Source organism: Oncorhynchus mykiss, chromosome 30 (genome assembly GCF_057628025.1).
Source record: "Oncorhynchus mykiss isolate SJ-2025 chromosome 30, ASM5762802v1, whole genome shotgun sequence".
Classification (NCBI taxonomy): Eukaryota; Metazoa; Chordata; class Actinopteri; order Salmoniformes; family Salmonidae; genus Oncorhynchus; species Oncorhynchus mykiss.
The window spans coordinates 24653094-24680691 of NC_143051.1; the positions used below are offsets into that span (position 1 = coordinate 24653094).

Below are 27598 nucleotides of genomic sequence, written 5' to 3' on the forward strand. Positions count from 1 at the left end.
TTGGGAAGTGAAATCTGTTCGGGAACATCGATAGTAACATATTTTCACAATAAAACATAGGGAATTTTTACATGTATATAATTACTATTACTAGGCTATTCATAATCAAATAAAAATTCACTGTAATTGTAGACTAACTCTGTATACCGCCCTGTACCATCATTCACTGAACCAACATCAATGCCTAGGCCTTTATGTTCTCTCCCAGACTCATGAATAGAAAGTTTGGAGTCCGCTTTCCCGCCTGTTTGTTTCTCAATCATGCTGGTTAGGCTACTCCAGTTAGTTCACTCCACCCATCAACCACTGTTTGAGGTGTGGTTCAGGTAACCAGTCTATTCAGTATGCATAATAATACAGTCCACACTCAAAGGCCATTACTAGAATTTCTTACATTTTTGAGTGTAGTTTAGACCAATCATGACTTCCCAAATTAAGCACTGGGTAGCTGCAGGAACAGGGTTATCGAGTCCATGGCATAGAGTTTGGGCGGAATAACATCTGTCACACAGCAAGAGGCTACAAACTCCTCAAACAGTGGTTGAGGGGTGGAGGGAACTAACTGGAGTAGCCTACCCAGCATGAGTGAAAAACGTACCATTTAAAAAAAAAAAAAATTCTGCATGCGTAATATGCGGTAGGCTATATATTGTGTAATGGTACAATCATTGTAATTTTTTTAGGGGGGCTTGGGGTCATACAGTATGTAGCCCTATCCGTATGCGTACACTCTAATATGCATATAGGTGTTCTGAATTAATCATCACCTTAGAAAGTGCTGTCTATTTCATTGGATTTGAAACAACATACACAATTACCATGTTTTCCACTGAGTTTTGTCTTAAAATTGATCAATCACAGTGAGATGAAAAAAGCATGATACTTTTTTGATTATACTTTTTTATGTGCTTTTTGATTGCATTTGCATTGACGTCAGAGTGGTTAGAGGAATAGAGCCCTGAGTACCAGACCATTAGGACCTGATGGAGGAACAATAGAGCCCTGAGTACCAGGCCATTAGGACCTGATGGAGGGACAATAGAGCCCTGCGTACCAGGCCATTAGGACCTGATGGAGGAACAATAGAGCCCTGAGTACCAGACCATTAGGACCTGATGGAGGGACAATAGAGCCCTGAGTACCAGGCCATTAGGACCTGATGGAGGGACAATAGAGCCCTGAGTACCAGACCATTAGGACCTGATGGAGGAACAATAGAGCCCTGAGTACCAGGCCATTAGGACCTGATGGAGGGACAATAGAGCCCTGCGTACCAGGCCATTAGGACCTGATGGAGGAACAATAGAGCCCTGAGTACCAGGCCATTAGGACCTGATGGAGGAACAATAGAGCCCTGAGTACCAGGCCATTAGGACCTGATGGAGGAACAATAGAGCCCTGAGTACCAGGTCATTAGGACCTGATGGAGGAACAATAGAGCCCTGAGTACCAGGCCATTAGGACCTGATGGAGGGACAATAGAGCCCTGCGTACCAGGCCATTAGGACCTGATGGAGGAACAATAGAGCCCTGAGTACCAGGCCATTAGGACCTGATGGAGGAACAATAGAGCCCTGAGTACCAGACCATTAGGACCTGATGGAGGAACAATAGAGCCCTGAGTACCAGGCCATTAGGACCTGATGGAGGAACAATAGAGCCCTGAGTACCAGGTCATTAGGACCTGATGGAGGAACAATAGAGCCCTGAGTACCAGGCCATTAGGACCTGATGGAGGGACAATAGAGCCCTGAGTACCAGACCATTAGGACCTGATGGAGGGACAATAGAGCCCTGAGTACCAGGCCATTAGGACCTGATGGAGGGACAATAGAGCCCTGCGTACCAGGCAATTAGGACCTGATGGGGAGACAATAGTGCCCTGCGCACCAGGTTATTAGGTCCTGATGGAGGGACAATAGAGCCCTGAGTACCAGGCCATTAGGACCTGATGGAGGGACAATAGAGCCCTGAGTACCAGGCCATTAGGACCTGATGGAGGGAAAATAGAGCCCTGAATACCAGACCATTAGGACCTGATGGAGGGACAATAGAGCCCTGCGTACCAGGCCATTAGGACCTGATGGGGAGACAATAGTGCCCTGCGCACCAGGTTATTAGGTCCTGATGGAGGGACAATAGAGCCCTGAGTACCAGGCCATTAGGACCTGATGGAGGGACAATAGAGCCCTGAGTACCAGACCATTAGGACCTGATGGAGGGAAAATAGAGCCCTGAGTACCAGACCATTAGGACCTGATGGAGGGACAATAGAGCCCTGAGTACCAGGCCATTAGGACCTGATGGAGGAACAATAGAGCCCTGAGTACCAGGCCATTAGGACCTGATGGAGGGAAAATAGAGCCCTGAATACCAGGCCATTAGGACCTGATGGAGGGACAATAGAGCCCTGCGTACCAGGCCATTAGGACCTGATGGGGAGACAATAGTGCCCTGCGCACCAGGTTATTAGGTCCTGCTGGAGGGACAATAGAGCCCCCATTAGAACCTGATGATCGTTAGTGAGTGGTTTTTAAGATTTGAGACAATGCATGTCCTGAGTGCATAAGAGGAGATTACTGTGACTCAACGGTTACGTGGAATTTGACTGTGGTCATGACTCGTGACTGCCGGTGTGGCGATAATATGGTCACCGCAACAGCCCTAGGTGTTCCTTATGTTTGGTATACTCAGTGTACGTGTTGACTTTGGTAGAGCAGTGGAATATAAGTGTGAGATGTCAGCCATATAGCCTCGTCTACTAAGCACTAATACATTTAACTCAAAACATGCTATTCTGTTCTTTTGAAATACATTGTCTTAATATCATATTTTTTATGAATATCCAAAATTAAATATGAATGGTTTCTTTGTGTTTTTGTATATTAAAGGGATTTATTAGACTGGCAGCTATTGGTAATTGTTCAGGCCCGGAGATTCTACTGTTGAATATGCATACGGTCATTTTGACTGTCATGGCGCTTTGAGGTAGAAATACTCAGAAAGTTTTTGTCTTTTATGATATTTGCACTACATGTCCACATACTTTTGGTCACCTGCATCTCATTCCAAAATCATGTTCATTAATATTGAGTTTGTCCCCCCTTTACTGCTATAACAGCTCCCACTCTTCTGGTAAGGCTTTCCACTAGATGTTGGAGCATTGCTGTGGTGACTTGCTTCTATTCAGCCACGAGCATTAGTGAGGTCGGGGATTGATGTTGAGCGATTAGGCCTGGCTCGCAGTCAATGTTACAATTCATCCCAAAGGAGTTAGATGAAGTTGAGGTCAGGGCGCTGTGCATGCCAGTCAAGTACTTCCACACCGCTCTCGACAAAAGTGTTGCCACAAAGTTGGAAGCACAGATTTGTCTAGAATGGAACCCTGATGGAACCCTGGTCACTACTGATCATCCTATGAGGAGTTGGACTGTTTGGGAATTCGTTGTTTTCTAGTTGTTTTTAATGTTCACTTGCTGTAGCATTAAGATTTCTCTTCACTGGAGCTAAGGGGTCTAGCCTGCACCACGAAAAACAGCCCCAGACCATTATTCCTCCTCCATCAAACTTTACAGTTGGCTCTATGCATTGGGGCAGGTAGCGTTCTCCTGGCAATCACCAAACTCCGATCTGTCCGTCGGACTGCCAGATGGTGAAGCGTGATTCATCACTCCATTGAAAGTTCAGAGTCCAATGGCGGAGAGCCTGTCAGCAACGGGTGTGGCTGAAATATCCCAATCCACTAATTTGAAGTGGTGTCCACATACTTTTGTGTACATATAGTGTATTTCAAAGTACTGCTAGAGTATAAAATGCACATATTTAGGAAAAGTCAAGGACAGGTGGATTAAAGGTTTTTATTCAAATTAAATGATTGAAATTACAAAAATGTAAAACAGTCTGCAATCGCTCAAAGCAAATGCTCAAAGTAGTTGAAATATCTCAAATGGGGATTGAACCCAGGTCTGCATGTTGCACATACTGTACTCTGATATGAACACATTAGAATGTCCTAGGAGGGATATATTTCAAGAGGAGTTTGGAGTGAGAACTAAATGTCAACCCCTCCCGCTGTCCGAATCCTCCCACTCACAACTAATCATGACCCATGGCAGCCGCAGAGTTGGCTTCCTTTTCCCCATTATAGGAAGTGAGAAGTTTATGGCCAAAATCTCAACCACAGCTTGTTGTAACACTGAGCGTGTGATATATGTTTTGGCGGCAGGTAGCCCAGTGGTTAAGAACATTGTGCCAGTAAAGGAAAGGTCTCTGGTTCAAATCCCCAAGCTGACTAGGTGAAAAATCTATCAATGTGCCCTTGAACAAGGCACTTAACCCTAATTGCTTTTGTAAGTCTCTGGATAAGAGGGTCTGCTAAATGACTAACATGTATGTACTGCTTGGGCGGTCTCAGACATACAGCATGTCCATGGAGATATTTTGAGTCAGAGTGAGTGAGTAAGTGATTGTGTGTGTGTTCAGCTCTAGCTGGTTGTTTGACATTCACTGATTGCTTTCATGATAATCAACAGTGAAACTACTTCCACCCCCACACACCCCTGTCCTGTACACTGGGCCAACTTCCTGGTGAAGAGAGAGATGGTGCCGTTCTGTTGTCTCTATATCTCTCCCTCTCTGGCTCGCCCTCCCTCTTTTGTAAATGCTCAGTGCTGTTTCCATAATCACTGCACCGTAGTGGCAGCAAACAACACATTGTGGATACTGATAGTGTGAGTGGCGGTGAGAGTGGAAAAAGAGAGGAAGAGAACGTAATAGAGATGGCGATATATTGATAAAGAGAGAGTAGCAAAAGAAAGCACTTCATCGTGAGCGAGCTACTTGTAATTGGCCCTTGCTCAACCCCCCCCCCCCCCCCCCCCCCACACACACACACAGGCAGAAGCCCTTATCCCAAAGTACCTAGCCACTCCTTCACCACAATGACTACAGAGGACGTCACAGCCAGGCCAACACTAACGATACAGACACTTATGATGCTTCATATGAATGGGCCGCTAGTCTAGTACTGATTAACTTGGTTTGCATCCCAAATGGTAGCCTATTTTTGCGTAGGGAATAGGGTGCCATTTGGGACTTACATTGGTGTCAGGCTGGGGCATCATGCATGCCAACTCAAGATTTATAAGATTTATACACTGGAAATATAAGCTTCTAGCAGATATTGTTTCCTTTATGGGTAATTCCCTCAAAGATAGGGAGTTTGGCCATCAGTGTGCCCTAAAAGAAAACCTAAGGGTACATGAAGCCTCTGGTATAAGGATATCATAATCTAGGCTAAATCATTTGGGATTGATAGTCCTTATTTACATATTTCACATTTCATATTTCTCCGCAGATAACAAATGAAAGAAAACAGTCAAGCGGAGATAGTTTTGAAACAGATGAATTTGTTTTGGAACAAACTAATTGACCTCAGTGGGGCCTTTCGGAGCAGTTGGCAAAGTGTTCTCATGCAGAGTTCTATGAAAGACTACGAGGCCTGTACCCTGGCAGAAAGCTTGTCAGGCCTGTTACGCCATTGTGTCTTGGTTTCCGTTTTCCCATCTACTAATACACTAATACCTTCACTATTGATGGTTATTGAGCATATATAGTGCACTACTTTTGACCAGAGCCCCATGCCTTATAGAGTATGGCTATGCAGTACAAATAGATTAGCATAATATCGTTCGAACTGCAGCAGCCCCCCCCCCCCCCCCCCCCCAAAACGTTTTATTCTTGAGTTGGAGCTTGTTGAGCAGAGGCTGGCTGTACGCTAGAGAATACAAAACATAAAGAACACCTGCTCTTTCCATGACATTGACTGATCAGGTGAATCCAGGTAAAAGCTTATTATTGATGTCACTTGTTAAATCCACTTCAATCAGTGTAGATGAAGGGGAGGAGACAGGTTAAAGAAGGATTGTCAAAGTGCCTTTGAACGGGGTATGGTAGTAGGTGCCAGGTGCATGGGTTTGTGTCAAGAACTGCAGCGCTGACGGGATTTTCATTCCCGTGTATATCCCGTGTATATCAAGAATGGTCCACCACCCAAAGGACATCCAGCCAACTTGCCACAGCTGTGGAGTCAACATCCCTAATGCTTTAAAAAAAAAAAAAATAATAATAATTTTTTTTTGTTGAATTTTACCCCTTTTTCTCCCCAATTTCGTGGTATCCAATTGTTGTAGTAGCTACTATCTTGTCTCATCGCTACAACTCCCGTACGGGGAGACGATGCGTCCTCCGATACACAACCCAACCAAGCCGCACTGCTTCTTAACACAGCACGCATCCAACCCGGAAGCCAGCACCAATGCGCCGGAGGAAACACTGTGCACCTTGGTTAGTGCACACTGCGCCCAGCCCGCCACAGGAGTCGCTGGCGCGCAATGAGACAAGGACACCCCTACCGACCAAGCCCTCCCTAACCCGGGCGACGCTAGGCCAATTGTCCGTCGCCCCACGGACCTCCCGGTCGCGGCCGGTTACGACAGAGCCTGGGCGCGAACCCAGGGACTCTGATGGCACAGCTGGCGCTGCAGTACAGCGCCCTTAACCACTGCGCCACCCGGGAGGCCCCTGTGGAATGCTTTTGACACCTTGGAGAGACCATGCCCTGACGAATTGAGGATGTTCTGAGGGAAAAATGGGATGCAACTCAATATTATGAAGGTGTCCCAATGTTTGGTATACTCGGTGTATGTTTTGGTTCTACAAAGCTGTGTCCATCGATAACGTTCAATGATCAATTAATTTCTTTCATTCTTGCACCATGCGATCAATGATCAGTTATAAACATGTATTTTACTTCTCTATGCTGCCTGCAACATGATCTATTTTCCTGCGCACACATTTAAAAAAAAAATTGTGGTCGGAGCACATCTGCACAACACTATTTGGCAAGACAGCACAAAGAGATCTAGATCCAGGCTAAGCAAACCGCTGTATACCTAACTGATTGCTGTAGTCTCTGTTTGTGTATGTGTCCTCAGAGAGAGGTTGTTAGACAGGCAGAAAGATTAGGCCACATCAAGGTGATTTGATTTGAAGGACCACTCAAATGATGCGCCCTGATCTAAAGGAAGAGACGGAGGAGAAGAAAACAACATGTTTTTGTTGAGGCCGAGGGCCTGAATTACTGGAGGGTAACATTTGACGTCCTCCTATCTGTTATCTATTATCCTAATGTGAACTGTCTGGATTTCATCAGCATCCCAAGTTGCACCCTATTCCCTATATAGTGCACTACGTTTGACCAGGGCCCTAGGTGCACTTTGTAGGGAATAGGGGGCCATTTGGGATGCTGTTCCCTTTTCTCAAATCTGGATCTCCCCTTCAAGCAGAGGATTGGGGAAAATATATTGGCCTACAATATACAGTACCAGTCAAAAGTCTGGACACACCTACTCATTCAAAGGGTTTTCTTTATTTTTACTATTTTCTACATTGTAGAATAATGGTGAAGACATCACAACTATGAAATAACACACGAAATCATGTAGTAACCAAAAAAAGTGTTAAACAAATCAAAATATATTTCATATTTGAGATTCTTCAAAGTAGCCACCCTTTGCCTTGATGACAGCTTTGCACACTCTTGGCATTCTCTCGACGAGCTTCATGATGAATGACATATGCTGAGCACTTGTTGGCTGCTTTTCCTTCACTCTGCAGTCCAACTCATCCCAAATCATCTCAAGTTGGTTGATTGTGGAGGCCAGGTCATCTGATGCAACACCATCACTCTCCGTCTTGGTCAAATAGCCCTAACACAGCCTGGAGGTGTCATTGTCCTGTTGAAAAACAAATGATAGTCCCACTAAGCGCAAACCAGATGGGATGGCATATCGCTGCAGAATGCTGTGGTAGCCAAGCTGGTTAAGTGTGCCTTGAATTCTGAATAAATCATCGACAGGTGTCACCAGCAAAGCACCCCCAAAGCGGATATGATCCGTCCACCTACTCTGTCTCTCACAAAGACACAGCGGTCAAATTTGGACTCATCAGACCAAAAGGACAGATTTCCACCGGTCTAATGTCCATTGCTCGTGTTTCTTGACCCAAGCAAGTCTCTTCTTCTTATTGGTGTTCTTTAGTAGTGGTTTCTTTGTAGCAATTGGACCATGATGGCCTGATTCATGCAGTCTCCTCTGAACAATTGATGTTGATGTGTCTGTTACTTGGGCTGCAGTTTCTGAGACTGGTAACTCTCTAATGAATGTATCCTCTGCAGCAGAGCTAACTCTGGGTCTTTCGTTCCTGTGGCGGTCCTCACGAGCCAGTTTCATCATAGCGCTTGAGTGTTTTTGCGACTGCACTTGAAGAAACTTTCAAAGTTCTTGACATTTTCCGTATTGACTGACCTTCATGTCTTAAAGTAATAATGGACTGTATTGTCACGTTCTGACCATCGTTAGTGTGTGTTTGTTTTCCTTGTTTTAGTGTTGGTCAGGACGTGAGCTGGGTGGGCATTCTATGTTGTGTGTCTGGTTTGTCTATTTCTATGTTTGGCCTTATTTTCATTATTTTGTAGTTTATTCATGTATAGTTTTCCTTTATTAAACAAACATGAATCATCACAACGCTGCATTTTGGTCCGACTCTCCTTCACCTAAAGAAAACCGTTACATGTATTTTTTCTTTGCTTATTTGAGCTGTTCTTGCCATAATATTGGCACCCCTACCTTGTCACAACACAACTGATTGGCTAGTTAAAAGTTAATTGATGGAATTTCTTTCCAAGGCACACCTGTTAATTGAAATGCATTCCAGGTGACTACCTCATGAAGCTGGTTGAGAATGCCAAGAGTGTGCAAAGCTGTCATCAAGGCAAGGGTGGCTACTTTGAAGAATTTAAAATTTCAAATATTTTTTGATTTGTTTAACACTTTTTTTGGTTACCACATGATCAAATCAAATTGTATTTGTCACATGTGCCGAATACAACAGGTGTAGTAGACCTTACAGTGAAATGCTTACTTACAAGCCCTTAACCAACAATGCAGTTTAAAGAAAATTCCTAAAAATGTAAGAAATAAAAGTAAGAAATAATTAAAGAGCAGGAGTAAAATAACAATAGCAAGGCTATATACAGGGGGTACCGGTACAGAGTCATTGTGCGGGGGCACCGGTTAGTTGAGGTAATTGAGGTAATATGTACATGTAGGTAGAGTTATTAAAGTGACTATGCATAGATAATATCAGAGAGTAGCAGCAGCATGGGGGGGGGGGGGGGGGCAATGCAAATAGTCTGGGTAGCCATTTGATTAGATGTTCAGGAGTCTTATGGCTTGGGGGTAGAAGCTGTTTAGGACCCTCTTGGACCTAGACTTGGAGCACCGGTACCGTTTGCCGTGCAGTAGCAGAGAGAACAGTCTATGACTAGGGTGGCTGGAGTCTTTGACAATGTTTAGGGCCTTCCTCTGACACCGCCTGGTATAGAGGTCCTGGATGGCAGGAATCTTGGCCCCAGTGACGTACTTGGTGGTACGCACTACCCTCTGTAGTGCCTTGTGGTCAGAGGCCGAGCAGTTGCCATACCAGGCAGTGATGCAACCCGTTAGGATGCTCTCGATGGTGCAGTTGTAGAACCTTTTGAGGATCTGAGGACCCATGACAAATCTTTTCAGTCTCCGTCTGGGAAATGGGTTTTGTCATGCCCTCTTCACGACTATCTAGGTGTGTTTGGACTATGTTAGTTAGTCTGTTGGTGATGTGGATGCCAAGGAACTTGAAGCTCTCAACCTGCTCCACTACAGGTCCGTCGATGAGAATGGTGGTGTGCTCTGTCCTTTTTCTTGTAGTCCACAATCATCTCCTTTGTCTTGATCACTCTGAGGGAGATGTTGTTGTCTTTGCACCACACGGTCACGTCTCTGACCTCCTCCTTATAGGCTCTTGTTGTTGTTGGTGATCAGGCCTATCACTGTTGTGTCATCGTCAAACTTACTTAATGATGGTGTTAGAATCGTGCCTAGCCACGCAGTCATGAGTGAACAGGGAGTACAGGATGGGACTGAGCATGCAAGTTATTTAGCTCGTCTGGTAGGCTCGTGTCACTGGGCAGCTCTCGGCTGTGCTTCCCTTTTTAGTCTGTAATAGTTTGCAAGCCCTGCCACATCTGATGAGCGTCGGAGCCGTTGTAGTAAGATTCGATCTTTGTCCTGTATTGATGCTTTGCCTTTTTGATGGTTCGTCGGCGGGCATAGCAGGATTTCTTATAAGCTTCCGGATTAGGGTCTCGCTCCTTGAAAGCGGCAGCTCTAGCCTTTAGCTCAGTGCGGATGTTGCCAGTAATCCATGACTTCTGGTTGGGGTATGTATGTATAGTCACTGTGGGGAAGACGTCATCGATGCACTTATTGATGAAGCCAGTGACATATGTTGTGTACTCCTCAATGCTATCAGAAGAATCCAGGAACATGTTCCAGTCTGTGCTAGCAAAACAGTCCTGTAGTTTAGCATCTGCTTCATCTGACCACTTTTTTTTTTATTGACCCGAGTCACTGGTGCTTCCTGCTTTAAGTTTTGCTTGTAAGCAGGAATCAGGAGGATAGAATTATGGTCAGATTTGCCAAATGGAGAGCAAGCTTTGTACGTGTCTCTGTTTGTGGAGTGCAGGTGGTCTAGAGTTTTTTTTCTCCGCCTGGTTGCATATTTAACATGCTGATAGAAATTATGTAAAACTGATTTTAGTTTCTCTACATTAAAGTCCCAGGCCACTAGGAGCGCCGCCTCTGGATGAGCGTTTTCCTGTTTGCTTATGATGGTATACAGCTCATTGAGTGCGGTCTTAGTCCCAGCATCGGTCTGTGGTGGTATGTAAACAGCTTCGAAAAATACAGATAAACTCTCTAGGTAGGTAGTGTGATCTACAGTTTATCATAAGATACTCTACCCCTGGCGAGCAAAACCTTGAGACTTTCTTAGATATCGGGCACCAGCTGTTGTTTACAAATATACATAGACTGCTTACCCCTTGTCTTACCAGAGGCTGCTGTTCTATTCTGCCGATAGAGTGTATAACCCGCCAGCTGTATGCTATTAATGGGGGATGAGGGCCTGTTTGGAGTAAATCCCTCTCGTCCGACTCATTAAAGAAAAATTATTTGTCCAGTTCAAGGTGAGTAATAGCTGTTCTGATGTCCAGAAGCTCTTTCGGTCATAAGAAACGGTAGCAGCAACATTATGTACAAAATAAGTTACAAACAATGCGAAAAAACAAACAAAATAGCACTGTTGGTTAAGAGCCAATAAATTGGCAGCCATCCTCTCCGGTGCCATTCTATAGAATGTATAAATTCCATATGTGATATTTCATAGTTTTGATGTCTTCACAATTATTCTACAATGTAGAAAATAGTAAAAAAAAAATGAAGATAAACCCTTGAATGAGTAGGTGTGTCCAAACGTTTGACTTGTACTGTATGCATGTGATAGTCTGCAATGTCCTCCAGTGTCCTGTCAAAATTCCGTAGTGGCTGACTGGTTTGGCATCCATACACAGTGATTCCAGAGGAACAAAGCTGGAGCTGAGGCAGTCTGATTGGCTGAACTGAGGTTTTTTCTAAAGGGAACCCGTGTGAATATTTAAAGAGGTCTGCGGTTTTCACAAAAATGCTTTGTCATATTTTGATGGCTGCTCTTGTCATGCCGTTTTGGTTTACTGTTTTTCTCCCTGCACAGTTTCCCTCAGAATGGGAGTTCCCATTCTGTTGTAGTCTGTTCTGTTTTTTTCAGTTTCTAGTTAGGGTCAGTTCTGTGTCGTCTGGCTCTGGCCTCCTCTGTTGACTGTCTCATGGGTGTTTTATGATGTAAGGGCGGTAAAAAATGGAGAGATTAAAAGTGATTTAGTTTCAGGCAGAGATTTGAAAATGAGCGAGAAAGAATTAGGGATGGAAAACGAGAGAGGGAGGAGAAGGGAAGAGAGCTGGGTTGTAGCCATGTTGAAAGAAAAGTCAATGCAGGCCCATTCTTATACTTCTCCCAGCAAAGACGTCCATATTTCAACTGACACGTATTCCATCCAACCTCACAGAGCTTTGTTCCCCTGCCTCTCTCTCTCTCTCGCTCTCTCTCTCTCTCATCTCTCTTTCTCCCCCTGTCCTTCTCTCTTTCTCCCCCCCTCTCCTTCTCTCTTTCCCTCCATTTCTCTTTCTCTCTCTCTAGGTGTATGTTTTTGATGATCAGAAGGGGACCTCTCTCTTTTCACAGAATGAGTGTCTGGCCATGACACTCTCTTTAGTCTGGCGCTCTCTGTCTCATTGTGCTGAGTAGCTGTCTGTCTGTCTGTGTCTGTTTGTCTCTGACTGTGCCACAGCTTCAAACACACCTTCCTCTACTGGGCTGTCCCCGACTAAAAACAAATCTTGGTTGACCAAGAGTAATTTGTTCTTAGACCAATCGATTGGCTGAAATTTTAAACATGTATTTTTCCATATATAGACACATCCTATGTGTTTTAATCAAATCAAATATATTCACTGAGCTTGTCTGATGTTTTAAGCTCACTGTTTGATTAAATAATTAAGAGGGAGTACGACCGCAATTGATTTGATTGTGCAGGGGTCAGACTTGCTGCGCTTTGTTAAAAACAAATGACAACTAGAGTCTGTGTGACTGGCACCCATTGTCTCTCTCACCTCCCTGCTGCAGCGACCGCCACAGAACATCGACAGTGTTTATCACGCTGTTCGCGTTGCTGAAGCAATAACATAATTACAGCCATTTCTGACTGAAAAGCTCTGTTACTGGAATTCCTCATTTGTTTAGGAAAAACATTCCCTATTCCCTCAACACTTGCTCTCTTTACGGGACACATGCATGCATCACATCCACGTGATCAATAGGGTCTGACCTATAGCATATGATAATCACATCAATAAATTGGTTATAACAAACTCTGAACACCGTAACATGTGACAGCAAAATGGATGTGACAAAAAAGTTTGAAACGGGAGAATGTTTACTGGTTGCGCTGGGGGTAAAGGGGAAGACAGATGTGTCGAATACATTTGACTAGTTGTGTAAAATACTGGAGATAAATAATGTATGGAGTAAGCTCTGCGTGCATATTATGTGTGTCAAACAGCTGCGGTTAGATTACAAAATACATTTTCTGACCGTTTGGAACAATGTAAACAACACAAAATATAATAATACGTTTACAAGAGAGTCCGTTGTAACTTTTTTTTGCTAAGCCTTTTTTTTACAGCAAAGACTAAAAACAGTCGCATTCATTTGTGAAGGCAATTTCCGAAATGGAATGGTTTTTGTATGGTTTACGCTAATTATTCAAGAGTCGCTTTGTTATTTTATAAAAATGCTTGATTGCATTTCAAATCATGAATGACTAGCATGCTGTGTGATGACATGACCAAATGAATGATTGATTGATACAGTAGCCTATAAAAGTATTGAAATACAGGCCTCCATATGTTATGGTATTAAGATTAAAAAGGATGTGCTCTTAGGCATACAGCTCAATGGTGGTTATACAAGGCTGCTATACTAAGTCTACTAATGACAATGACATTTATTATTATTTAATGATATTCATAATAATTATGCTAATAATACTAATAAGGAGATCAAGAAAAAGGAGGGTTATTATTATTGTTATAGATATTATTTTTCTGACAATTTGGAAGTTTAAACAACACTAAATAAACGATAAATAATACCAGAGAGGCTGTTCTAATGAAAAAGTGTGAAGCCTTTTTACAGCATAGCAAAGATTTAAAAACAATTTGTGAAATTGTTTTCCGGCATGTTGTAGTTGCTTGAGGATAGGTGCGGAATCAGTAGGCTATTAAACAAACACTCAAACAGGCAACAGAAGCAGGATCTTATTTCTCTACAAGTCAAAAGTTTGGACACACCTACTTATTCCAGGGTTTTTCTTTATTTTGATGACCTGGGAGAATGTTAAGAGTATGTAAAGCTGTCATCAAGGCAAAGGGTGGCTACTTTGAAGAATATAAAATATATTTTGATATGTTTAACACTTTTGGTTACTACATGATTCCATATGTGTTATTTCATAATTTTGATGTCTTCGCTATTATTCTACAATGTAGAAAATAGTAAAAATAAAGAAAAACCCTTGAATGAGAAGGTGTGTCCAAACTTCTGACTGGTACTGTATATGGATGATTTATAAAGCCAGGCACGTTTAACAGTTAAGCTATTGATTTATAGACCTAATTCAGTTGGGGTTTACTCCCTCCTCACTTTTCTTTCTTAATTAAGGCAAAGGTCGTTTTCTCATCTTATAATTCCACTGCTGCCTCCGCTGCATTGTTCTCAACACCCATATGCTGGTTAACTTTCCTATTATACATATGTCTAGGAAAAGGGGCCAATTTAACAGCGCATTGATGTGTTTCAGAACTGTGGACAGCGACCACAAGAAAGCGAGAAAGATAATTTGTTATAATATGTATTAGTGTTGCACCATTGTTCTTATGTAATATAACCATATACAATTTCAGTGTCTTAGAGTGATGGACGTTGCCATCCCAACGGCCTCAACAATAGATTAGCCCACTCAGACAGGTGCGAATCAGACTGGTGTATAGGCTACACACCATGGAAAAAAAAACATTTACTTTGATATTGCTCGACTAAAGAAATCTCGGTCGACCAACAGTCTATCGACCAAACAATCGACCAGTTGACTAAATGGGGTCAGCCCTACTACATTCTAACCCCTCTTATTCAATTGACAAAGGTCAAGCAGAAAGTTGAAACACCACTATAGTACATTAATAGCTGACTGGTGTGGCTCGCTGGCTCTTTACAAAAAGGTGTTTTAAAGTACATAAAGTTAGAGCCTGTGTAGGCTAAGTGGTGAACATACAGGTTTGAACATACTGAACTGGAACTTATATAGAAACTAAGGGTGTTTCTCTCAAATCCATACCACTTAAACTGGAATGGTTGCTTTGGCTTTGTCCCAAATGGCACCCTATTCCTTACATAGTGCACTACTTTTGATCAGAGTCCTATGGTCCCTGTTCAAAAGTAGTGCACTATGTAGGCAATAGGTCGCCATTTTTTTCAACATCCTAGAAATAAATAATTGAGTTTGGAGTATTTGACTATAATCCAAGTTGTGCAAGTTTTAAAAGAACTCTGTCCCCCTGGCTTAGCGCCATCCCCCTGGCTTAGCGCCATCCCCCTGGCTTAGCGCCATCCCCCTGGCTTAGCGCCACCCCCCTGGCTTAGCGCCATTCTCCTGGCTTAGCGCCATACTGTCATCTACTTAATAAGAGAGAGAGAGACTACATGTACAGTATTAGATAAGCCTTGTAGTTGCATTGTAACTAATATTATTTTTCTCTATATCTTTTCATGTGAATGGACCCCTCCTTTCCTCTACTCCACCTCTACTAACAGGTAAGTCCTTTCCTATAGAGTGAGCCATATGAGTGTGTGGTTATAACCGGGTTTAGTCTCTTAACTGAAGTGTGTGTTTACATGCGTGTGTACGTGCATACATTTATGCGCTGTGTGTGTCCAGGCCTTACATGTATTGATGTGTATACTGGGCTCATCTGGGAAAGAGACCTCCCACTGGTCACACTGGTTGAATCAATGTTGTTACCGCATAATTTCAATAAAATGACATTGAACCAACGTGGAATAGATTCTGAATTGACATCTGTGCCCAGTGTGTGTGGTCTCAGCATGACTTCCTGTGGAAGTAAAGGTTCCCCCCCCAAAAAAGCATGCTCCTTGTACAATGCAGCCTGATACTACCTCTGCAGTGAGGACTCAGTCAACTGTACAGCCGGGGAGGCAGTGGGCTGCTCTTCTGCACACCTGGGTTGAAATACTACTTGTTTTCTTTAATATTTAGAGTGTTACATTGAGCTTGCCTGGAGTACCAGATAGGCGGAGACCTGGGTGTGCACTTTTGGGATCTATTCTGTTGGTTCTGTTGCGCCAGGCAAGCTCAATCAAGCATGATTAAGTATCTGAAAGAAAACAAATCCTTGTTCAACCCAGGTCTGGCCTGCTAAACTGTGTTTATGCGCTTTATGGAGCATGGGCCGGCGAGGGACACACACACACACACACACACACACACACACACACACAGGGCTGGACAGACGGACTTCATTTTTACTTTTCAGACAACATCTTTTAGGTGCACTTACTCATACACACACACAATACACAAATCACCCCCTTACTCAGCCAGGCCAAGGAGAGTGAGGAGGGTTAGGGAGGGTTGCACCAAAGCAACCTATCATAGCTAGTCTTGTCTGAAGTGTGTGTGTGTGTGTGTGTGTGTGGTACCCATCAAAAAGCTGGTCTCTGGTTTTATTTTGCATCATAATTTTTCACCTAGGAGAAAAAAGGTATTTTTCACCTTTTGGATTTGAATGATGAGGGCGCACTGCACCTCTTCCATGATGATCACATTGTTTGGTTGCACCTCGACTCACGCTGGTTGAGCGCTCTTCTTACCATTTCTATTATTCTCATAATGTGCGGATGAGCTTAAAGGTAGTGTGCGACTACAAATTGAGCACATGGGATTATGCATTTGCTCCAGAATGTCCTGCTTTCTTACAATTATTCCAGTTGACTGGGGGAAACTTGGGAGTGATTTGAGAAACAGAAGTGTGAATCAGTGACAGGGTAGCACATAGCTTTAGGTGGCAGACACTCAAACTTTAGGGACTGGGGGACAGGTACACACACACACACACAGAGAGAGAGTGAAGGCTACAGAGCTCTTACATAAGAAGTCTGGGACTGTTGTATGTCATCTTCATATTCCCCAGTTCTTTTGTTCTCTTTCCTCTCTTCTGTCTTCTCCTCCTCTCCCCTTCTGCTCTTCCCCTCTCCTCTTATTCTCTCCTTCCTCTACTGTCTTCTCCTCTGCCAGGGACCAGCTAGCTCCTTTCACAGTTTATTCAACCGAGGGGTTTAGGTTTTTATCTCCCATCACACCTCACACATCTTAGTCCCCCCCTACAACCCCGCTCCAACCTCACACCAGTAATATTGTAATCACATACCACTTTGCACTTGTTGACTGTGTTCGTTGGGGAGAGGATTAGTTCTCAGCTAAACTCTTTCGGAAAATAAATACGTATCAATAAATAAGTATCTCTAAATACTGTTCGGGCCTCATGGCCCCCGGCAGTCCCTGGAAGTGTTTGCCTTGCTTTGCCTTGCCGAACCAGTCTTGGTGTTTCTTTACAGACTCTCTTTACAGACTCTCTTTAAAGACTCTCTGTTGATCCTGGGTTTAGATGGATTTCCTCAGGTTTTCTTTGGGCCATGGTGTTCTGTACTATCGTCCTGCCAAATGAATGGGAGATTACATAGGGAAAAAGTAATCATAGATCTGACAATGTGGAATGCAGGGTGACCTTGCTTACACAATCAGTTGTGAGATGGATGCACTGTCTGCTATCTTCCCACGAAGGAACTCTTAGAAAGGTGCATAAACAATAGCTAGTCTACATCCCGGATCACTGAAACGTATGCATGTCTAACGGGTTACTCTAGATAGGAACAAAAAGGGCTTTCGTTTTAGTGACTGCATCCATCCAATTAGGTTCATTTAGGCCACAGCAGAGACGGATGTAAAGTGCACCCATCAGTCCTAGACAGGGAGACCGTCTGTCTGTCTGTCTGTCTGTCTGTCTGTCTGTCTGTCTGTCCTGTCTGTCCTGTCTGTCCTGTCTGTCCTGGTCTGTCCTGGTCTGTCCTGGTCTGGTCTTGTCTGTCCTGGTCCTGTCTGTCCTGTCTGTCCTGTCTGTCCTGTCTGTCCTGTCTTGTCTTGTCTTGTCTTTCTGTTTTAATCTGGCCCAGTTGAGTTTCCTGACAGACATACAGACAGACAGGGGTTCTGTTTTAATCTTGCCCAGTTGAGTTTCCTGACAGACATACAGACAGAGAGAGAGACAGACAGACAGGGGTTCTGTTTTATTCTGGTCCAGTTGAGTTCCCAGTCACACACAGTCAGTCCAGGGCACAGTACTGTTATGCCACAGACTGTTTTGCCCACGGAGGTCCTGTCAAACCCACTCTCTCTGCTAGGCTCCCCGCGGTGTGTGTGTGTACTGTGGCCATATTCAGAGGTATTTATTTGTCTGTGTGTGTCTTGAGAGCTGTTAGTTTCTCCATCATTGACAACAGGAAACCAAATAAACATCAGGACTAGTAGTATATCCTGTCAAGGAAAACCACTGGTACTTCTAGTCTAGAGGCAGAGTTAGCATGGCTACTGCTTCTTATGCTACACCAGTAGCAGTGATTTTTTTGTTTAATTTTTTTACCTTTTATTTAACGAGGCAAGTCCGTTAAGAACCAATTCTTATGTTCAATTATGGCCTTGAACAGTGGGTTAACTGCCTTGTTCAAGGTCAGAATGACAGATTGTTACCGTGTCAATCTTGCAACCTTTCGGTTACTAGTCCAACGCTCTAACCACTGGACTACCTGCCGATTTGCTTCAGCTAATGATACAAATTTCTACTGATAATAGCCCAATCAAATACAGTTGAAGACAGTTGAATGGCTATCCAGAGAGCATTCAAAAGGTGGCTTAAGTGAGTCTTTGTCAACTCTTACTGACTGGGTTTCCTATTCATTCCTACATACTGTATGTAGAGTTCTACCTTTTGTGACTAGGGGGCAGTATTTTCATTTTTGGAAAAATAACGTTCCCGTAGTAAACAGGATATTTTGTCAGGACAAGATGCTAGAATATGCATATAATTGACAGCTTAGGATAGAAAACACTCTAAAGTTTCCAAAACTGTACAAATATTGTCTGTGAGTATAACAGAACTGATATTGCAGGCGAAAGCCTGAGAAAAATCCAATCCGGAAGTGCCTCATGTTTTGAAAGCGCTGCGTTCCAATGCGTCCCTATTGAGCAGTGAATGGGCTATCAACCAGATTACTTTTTCTCCGTATTCCCCAAGGTGTCTACAGCATTGTGACGTAGTTTTACGCATTTATGTTGAAGAATACCCGTAAGCGGCTACATTGCACAACTGGTCACCTGATGGCTCCCAGAGTGATTCTCGCGTAAAATACAGAGGTAGCCATTATTCCAATCGGTCCTACTGAAAAACCAATTGTCCCGGTGGATATATTATTGAATAGATATTTGAAACAACGTTTGCCATGTTTCTGTTGATATTATGGAGCTAATTTGGAATATTTTTCAGCGTTTTCGTGACTGCATTTTCCGGGCGATTTCTCAGTCAAATGTGAAGAACAAACGGAGCTATTTCGCCTACAAAAATAATATTTTTGGAAAAAAGGAACATTGGCTATCTAACTGGGAATCTCATGAGTGAAAACATCTGAAGCTCATCAAAGGTAAACAATTTAATTTTATTGCTTTTCTGATTTCCGTGACCAAGTTACCTGCTGCTAGCTGGACAAAATGCTATGCTAGGCTATCGATAAACTTACACAAATGCTTGTCTAGCTTTGGCTGTAAAGCATATTTAGAACATCTGAGATGACAGGGTGATTAACAAAAGGCTAAGCTTTGTCTCAATATATTTCACTTGTGATTTTCATGAATAGGAATGTTTTCTAGGAATATTTATGTCCGTTGCGTTATGCTAATTAGTGTCAGTCGACGATTACGCTCCCTCATGCGGGTTGGGGAGTCACTAGAGCTCCCACCTACTTCACAACCTGCTGCTCAGAGACTCTGTCTGTGTGCCGAATGGCATCTTATTCCCTATTAGAGGTCGACCGACTACGAAAAAAAGCTGATACCGATTAATCTGACAATTTCTTTATTTCTTTATTTTAATTTTTTTATTTTTTATTATTTGTAATAATGACAATTACAACAATACTGAATGAACACTTTTATTTTAACTTAATATAATACCTCAATAAAATATATTTCTCCTCAAATAAATAATGAAACATGTTAAATTTGGTTTAAATAATGCAAAAACAAAGTGTTGGAGAAGAAAGTAAAAGTGCAATATGTGCCATGTAAGAAAGCTATCGTTTAAGTTCCTTGCTCAGAACATGAGAACATATGACAGCTGGTGGTTCCTTTTAACATGAGTCTTCAATATTCCCAGGTAAGAAGTTTTAGGTTGTAGTTATTATAGGAATTATAGGACTATTTCTCTCTATACCATTTGTATTTCATATACCTTTGACCATTGGATGTTCTTATAGGCACTTTAGTGTAACAGTATAGCTTCCGTCCCTCTCCAGGCCCCTACCTTGGCTCGAACCAGGAACACATCGACAACAGCCACCCTCGAAGCATCGTTACCCATCGCTCCACAAAAGCCGCGGCCCTTGCAGAGCAAGGGGAACAACTACTTCAAGGTCTCAGAGCGAGTGACGTCACTGATTGAAACGCTATTAGCTCGCACCCCGCTAACTAGCTAGCCATTTGACATCGGTTACACCAGCCTAATCTCGGGAGTTGATAGGCTCGAAGTCATAAACAGCTCAATGCTTGAAGCACAGCTAAGAGCTCTTGGCAAATGCACAAAAGTGCTGTTTGAATGAATGCTTACGAGCCTGCTGCTGCCTACCACCGCTCAGTCAGCTCTATCAAATATCAAATCATAGACTTAATTGTAACATAATAACACACAGAAATACGAGCCTTAGTTTCTGGATTTCACCATATTAATAACCTATCATTGCGAAAACAAAATGTATATTCTTTCAGTGAAATATGGAAGCGTTCCGTATTTTATCTAACGGGTGGCATCCATAAGTCTAAATATTCCTGTTACAATGCACAACCTTCAATGTTATGTCATAATTACGTAAAATTCTGGCAAATTAGTACGCAACGAGCCAGGCTGCCCAAAATGTTGCATATACCCTGACTCTGCATGCAATGAACACAAGAGAAGTGACACAATTATCTAGTTTTATATTGCCTGCTAACCTAGACTTCTTTTAACTAAATATGCAGGTTTAAAAAAATATACTTCATTGTATTGATTTTAAGAAAGGCATTGATGTTTATGGTTAGGTACATTCGTGCATCGATTGTGCTTTTTTCGCAAATGCGCTTTTGTTAAATCATCCACCGTTTGGCGAAGGTGGCTGTCTTTGTTAGGAAGAAATGGTCTTCACACAGTTCGCAACGAGCCAGGCGGCCCAAACTGCTTGTTACGGTTTTCTTGCGGTGAAGGAGAGGCGGACCAAAACGCAGCGTGGTTTCTATTCATGGTTCTTTAATAAAGACTCTACACATGAACAAACTAACAAAACAATAAACGTGAGAAAACCTATACAGTCTATCTGGTGAAAACAAACACAGAGACAGGAACAATCACCCACGAAACACTCAATCAGAGACAACGATAAACACCTGCCTCTGATTGAGAACCACTCCAGACAGCCATAGCCTATACTAGATACCCCCACTAAGCCACAAACCCAATACCTAACAAAACCCCAAGACAAAACACACCACATAAAAAACCCATGTCACACCCTGGCCTGACCAAAATAATAAAGAAAACACAAAATACTAAGACCAGGGCGTGACACTGCTGCATATACCCTGACTCTGTTGCACAGAACGCAAGAGAAGTAACACAATTTCCCTAGGTAAAATAAATTGATGTTAGCAGGCAATATTAACTAAATATGCAGGTTTAAAAATATATACTTGTGTATTGATTTTAAGATAGGCGTTGGTGTTTATGATTAGGTACACTAGTGCTACAACAGTGCTTTTTTCTCGAATGCGCTTGTTAAATCACCTGTTTGGCGAAGTAGGCTATGATTCAATGATAAATTAACAGGCACCACATCTATTATATGCAACGCAGGACAAGCTGGATAAACTAGTAATATCATCAACCATGTGTAGTTAACTAATGATTATGTTAAGATTGATTGTTTTTTATAAGATACGTTTAATGCTAGCTAGCACCTTACCTTGGCTCCACGCAGGCTGTCTCCTCATGGAGTGCATTGTAATCGGCCATGATCGGTGTCCAAAAATGCCGATTACCGATTGTTATGAAAACTTGAAATCGGCCATTCCGATTAATCAGTCGACCTCTATTCCCTATGTAGTGAAATACTTTTGACCAGGGCCTATAGGGCTCTGTTTAAACGTAGTTCACTATTGGGTACCATTTGGGACGCAGCCCCAGACTCCACGGCCCTCAATAACAGGCTAACAACCTGGGATCTGGCGATATACACACAGTCATTGTGAAATGTCTATGGCAAATTTCCTCGCTACGGTCTGAGCTGTGAACTGGCGATCTCAAGGAGTGAACTAGCAGTGTGAGCCCAGGAGAAAATCATCCAGTGCCCTGACCAGTCCAACTGAATGGCCTGTGGGCCAATCAACAGCCTAAGAAACTACCAGGTCGAGCCAGTCAAGAGCCTGAACGGCTTTTTGTTATTTTTACTGATTGGCCTTGAAAGAGCTGATGCTTTCAAACATTATCACAGATGTTGTGGTTACTTAAAAGAAAAACAAGCTTTGAGAACACACATTTCCAACGTTAAACCTGGGAGGGTCAAAACCCAGTCCATTTCTTACCCACACAGAAACAAATTCAAAAAATGTTATTTCCAAAGAAAGTCTGTAGGCCTTAATGTTATTCTCTCCTGTTACGTTCCCATGCCACACATCTTCAACTCATCTGACTTATTACTCAGGAAAGCATGCCAGCGTTTGATTTAGAGTTGGAAAGAAGTCATACAACCAAGAAATTCTCCCACATAGATTGAAATACAGATCTGGATAGAGACATTACCCACTAGGTACAGACACCAATTCAACGTCTATTCCACATTGGTTCAACGTAATTTCATTGAAATGAACTGCAATGTTGGTTAAGGGCTTGTAAGTAAGCATTTCACGGTAGTCTACACTTGTTGTATTTGGCGCATGTGACAAAGTTTGAGTTTATTCAACCAGTGTGTGCCCAGTGGGTATCAACTGCTTTTAAGTCGAGGTCACTAAGAGGTTACCCTCTAAAGAATATCTCACGCAGAAAGGAATACAAATAGCAATGCATTCTCCGTTCCCCATTAGGTTTAACAGAGTGACAGGATGTTATGCGAATTGGTTAGAGATTTCTTGACTATTTGACTAATCAAATGATCCAAAACATTATTCAGTAAAAACAATGATAACATCAAAATTATGCAACCATTTCAAAGATTTTACTGAGTTATAGTTCATATAAGGAAGTCAGTCAGTTGAAATACATTAATTAGGCCCTAATCTATGAATTTCACATGACTGGGAATACAGATATGCATCTGTTGGTCATAGATACCTTGAATAAAAAAAAACAGTCAGTATCTGGTGTGACCACCATTTGCCTCATGCAGCGTGACACATCTCCTTCACAGATTTGATCAGGCTATTGATTGTGAACTGTGGAATGCTGCCCAACTCCTCTTCAGTGGCTGTGCAAAGTTTCCGGATTTTGGTGGGAACTGGAACGTGCTGTCGTACATGTCGATCCAGATCATCCCAAAATGCTCAATGGGTGACAAGGCTTCCAGGACTTGTGTACAGATTCTTGCGACATGGGGCCGTGCATTATCATTCTGAAACATGAGGTGATGGCGGTGGATGAATGGAGAGAGAGAGAGAGAGAGAGAGAGATTTAAATAGGGGTGATGAAACCTCCTGTGCGTGTTGGCAGGAGGACACACAGGGGCAGGACAGAGGCCATGTGGCTGGCTGAAAGAAACGGGTACAGCCAGCGGTTAAATAACAGAGCCGACAGGTCAAACCACCTTAGCGCTCGTCATCACACCGGGGCTGCTGCCACCACATTTCTTAAAGGTGAAGGCACAGGACCCGGCAGAGAGAGAGAGAAGACACACCATGGGAGCTAGGAAAACCATCCAGCCATGATTAGAAACCCTTCCCCTACCAACCCTCCGGCACACATCAACATGATGGAAGGCTAATAACTGGTAATGACAAAGTTTTGCACAGTAATAAATGAATGATTTGAAAATGATCTCTTGTAGTGATGTCTATTTCAATCTGTCCTCTGTAAAGGTCTTCTTTACTGTCTGTATAATAATGTCTGACTAACCGGCTGGGGTCTTGATTTACTGTCTACCCCGCCCTGCCATGAGATGCAGTGCATGTCAGTACACAGTCTGACATTATAATTATGATGTCCTTCCCTGTTATTATCACCCGAACACTATTTACAAAGCAGCGGAGGCGGATCTCTACGAGGAGATTGAGTAGGTAAAATATCATCTGGAGAGGAGGAATAGGAGGAGGAGGCGGATCTCTACGAGGAGATTGAGTAGGTAAAATATCATCTGGAGAGGAGGAATAGGAGAAGGAGGCGGATCTCTACGAGGAGATTGAGTATGTAAAATATCGTCTGGAGAGGAGGAATAGGAGGAGGAGGCGGATCTCTACGAGGAGATTGAGTAGGTAAAATATCATCTGGAGAGGAGGAATAGGAGGAGGAGGCGGATCTCTACGAGGAGATTGAGTAGGTAAAATATCATCTGGAGAGGAGGAATAGGAGGAGGAGGCGGATCTCTACGAGGAGATTGAGTAGGTAAAATATCGTCTGGAGAGGAGGAATAGGAGGAGGAGGCGGATCTCTACGAGGAGATTGAGTAGGTAAAATATCATCTGGAGAGGAGGAATAGGAGGAGGAGGCGGATCTCTACGAGGAGATTGAGTAGGTAAAATATCGTCTGGAGAGGAGGAATAGGAGGAGGAGGCGGATCTCTACGAGGAGATTGAGTAGGTAAAATATCATCTGGAGAGGAGGAATAGGAGGAGGAGGCGGATCTCTACGAGGAGATTGAGTAGGTAAAATATCATCTGGAGAGGAGGAATAGGAGGAGGAGGCGGATCTCTACGGGGAGATTGAGTAGGTAAAATATCATCTGGAGAGGAGGAATAGGAGGAGGAGGCGGATCTCTACGAGGAGATTGAGTAGGTCAAATATCATCTGGAGAGGAGGAATAGGAGGAGGAGGCGGATCTCTACGAGGAGATTGAGTAGGTAAAATATCATCTGGAGAGGAGGAATAGGAGGAGGAGGCAGATCTCTACGAGGAGATTGAGTATGTAAAATATCATCTGGAGAGGAGGAATAGGAGGAGGAGGCAGATCTCTACGAGGAGATTGAGTAGGTAAAATATCATCTGGAGAGGAGGAATAGGAGGAGGAGGCGGATCTCTACGAGGAGATTGAGTATGTAAAATATCATCTGGAGAGGAGGAATAGGAGGAGGAGGCGGATCTCTACGAGGAGATTGAGTGTGTAAAATATCATCTGGAGAGGAGGAATAGGAGGAGGAGGCGGATCTCTACGAGGAGATTGAGTAGGTAAAATATCATCTGGAGAGGAGGAATAGGAGGAGGAGGCGGATCTCTACGAGGAGATTGAGTAGGTAAAATATCATCTGGAGAGGAGGAGGAGGAGGCGGATCTCTACGGGGAGATTGAGTAGGTAAAATATCATCTGGAGAGGAGGAATAGGAGGAGGAGGCGGATCTCTACGAGGAGACTGAGTAGGTAAAATATCATCTGGAGAGGAGGAATAGGAGGAGGAGGCGGATCTCTACGAGGAGATTGAGTATGTAAAATTTCATCTGGAGAGGAGGAATAGGAGGAGGAGGGAATGCAACAGGCTGCAATGACTACACTCTCTTCCCTGGCAGAGAGGACACGTCCGAGCTGATGTAGGCCTACCCCAAACGTTTGATTGATTTTTCAGGCATTTTAATACCCTATGGACCAGGAGTTTTTCTGACCACATGACCTAACCAGGATAAACTCTAGGGTCTAGACCCTGGTTATATCCTACAACTAGGCCTTACTTCTAATCAAGCTGGGAGCCTGAGTAACCTGGGCCCAGAGTAACAGGCTCAGTTCACATGGTCAGAAATAACTCCTCTTAGTGCTAGGCATACTGTGGGAGATGATGTTGCTGTGGATAGTGGATGTCACAAGTGATAACCAAAAACTGTTGGGTATCAGCGATTAGAAGTGTTGTTTGTCTTTTGCAGGTAAGATTGAGGGATACAAACAATGTCAACATCTCTCCTAATTGCAGCCCATGCTGATGGGAGATTCTCCTTAATATTTCAGCTGAATATACTTTGAAGCGTTTGATTGAGCCTGTTTAGAGTGCATGCCACATGGACGGGGTGTGCACTTTTGGGACTATCCCAATGGTTCCATTGGAGCCAGGCAAGCTCAATCAAGTGCTAGTTCAAATATTTTAAAAGTATCAATTCTATTTGAACCCCAGGTCTGCCACACCACGGAGTAGTGATAACTTCACGGCCCGTTTCCCTTTGAGTTATTATTGAGTTTAGTTTGTCAGAGGTCCACACTCCGGGCTAGGTTGGCTAAAGGGCAAGCTTCACACTGTTAGTATTTGGTTGGGTTTGGTGTTGTTTAACAAAGTTGTCACAAACACATGCCGATTTAGACTTGTTTAGCTCACAAAGTATTTTTTATTCTCTGTCTGCCGATGCCAAGGATTGTGTCAAAAACAAAAGCAGTGGGGGGAAAAAGGGCTAAAATGTGGATACAGTACATGGAAAAAAACATCTTGGCGTTGGTCAAAAAATGTGTGCTGTGCTGCTTGGAAGTTGTGCTGCCTTCAAGCACAGAATGAGAGAAGGAGTAGGAGAAGAGGGAGAGGCAGCGATAGAGAAAGAGGAGGAGAAGAGGGAGAGGCAGCGATAGAGAAAGAGGAGGAGAAGAGGGAGAGGCAGCGATAGAGAAAGAGGAGGAGAAGAGGGAGAGGCAGCGATAGAGAAAGAGGAGGAGAAGAGGGAGAGGCAGCTATAGAGAAAGAGGAGGAGAAGAGGGAGAGGCAGCGATAGAGAAAGAGCAGGAGAAGAGGGAGAGGCAGCGATAGAGAAAGAGGAGAAGAGGGAGAGGCAGCGATAGAGAAAGGGGAGGAGAAGAGGGAGAGGCAGCGATAGAGAAAGGGGAGGAGAAGAGGGAGAGGCAGCGATAGAGAAAGGGGAGGAGAAGAGGGAGAGGCAGCGATAGAGAAAGAGGAGGAGAAGAGGGAGAGGCAGCGATAGAGAAAGAGGAGGAGAAGAGGGAGCGGCAGCGATAGAGAAATAGCAGGAGAAGAGGGAGAGGCAGCGATAGAGAAAGAGGAGGAGAAGAGGGAGAGGCAGCGATAGAGAAAGAGGAGGAGAAGAGGGAGAGGCAGCGATAGAGAAAGAGGAGGAGAAGAGGGAGAGGCAGCGATAGAGAAAGAGGAGGAGAAGAGGGAGAGGCAGCGATAGAGAAAGAGGAGGAGAAGAGGGAGAGGCAGCGATAGAGAAAGAGGAGGAGAAGAGGGAGAGGCAGCGATAGAGAAAGAGGAGGAGAAGAGGGAGAGGCAGCGATAGAGAAAGGAGGAGAAGAGGGAGAGGCAGCGATAGAGAAAGAGGAGGAGAAGAGGGAGAGGCAGCGACAGAGAAAGAGGAGGAGAAGAGGGAGAGGCAGCGATAGAGAGAGGAGGAGAAGAGGGAGAGGCAGCGATAGAGGAGGATGAGGAGAAGAGGGAGAGGCAGCGATAGAGAAAGAGGAGGAGAAGAGGGAGAGGCAGCGATAGAGAAAGAGGAGGAGAAGAGGGAGAG

The 27598-nt window shown here is 43.6% G+C and overlaps 1 protein-coding gene across 16 annotated transcripts in view; it reads left to right on the forward strand.

The window, feature by feature from the left end:
• LOC110488157 (thyroid hormone receptor beta) overlaps window positions 1-27598 on the forward strand; it is a 118010-nt gene that overhangs the window by 18749 nt on the left and 71663 nt on the right. The window lies entirely within an intron of this gene.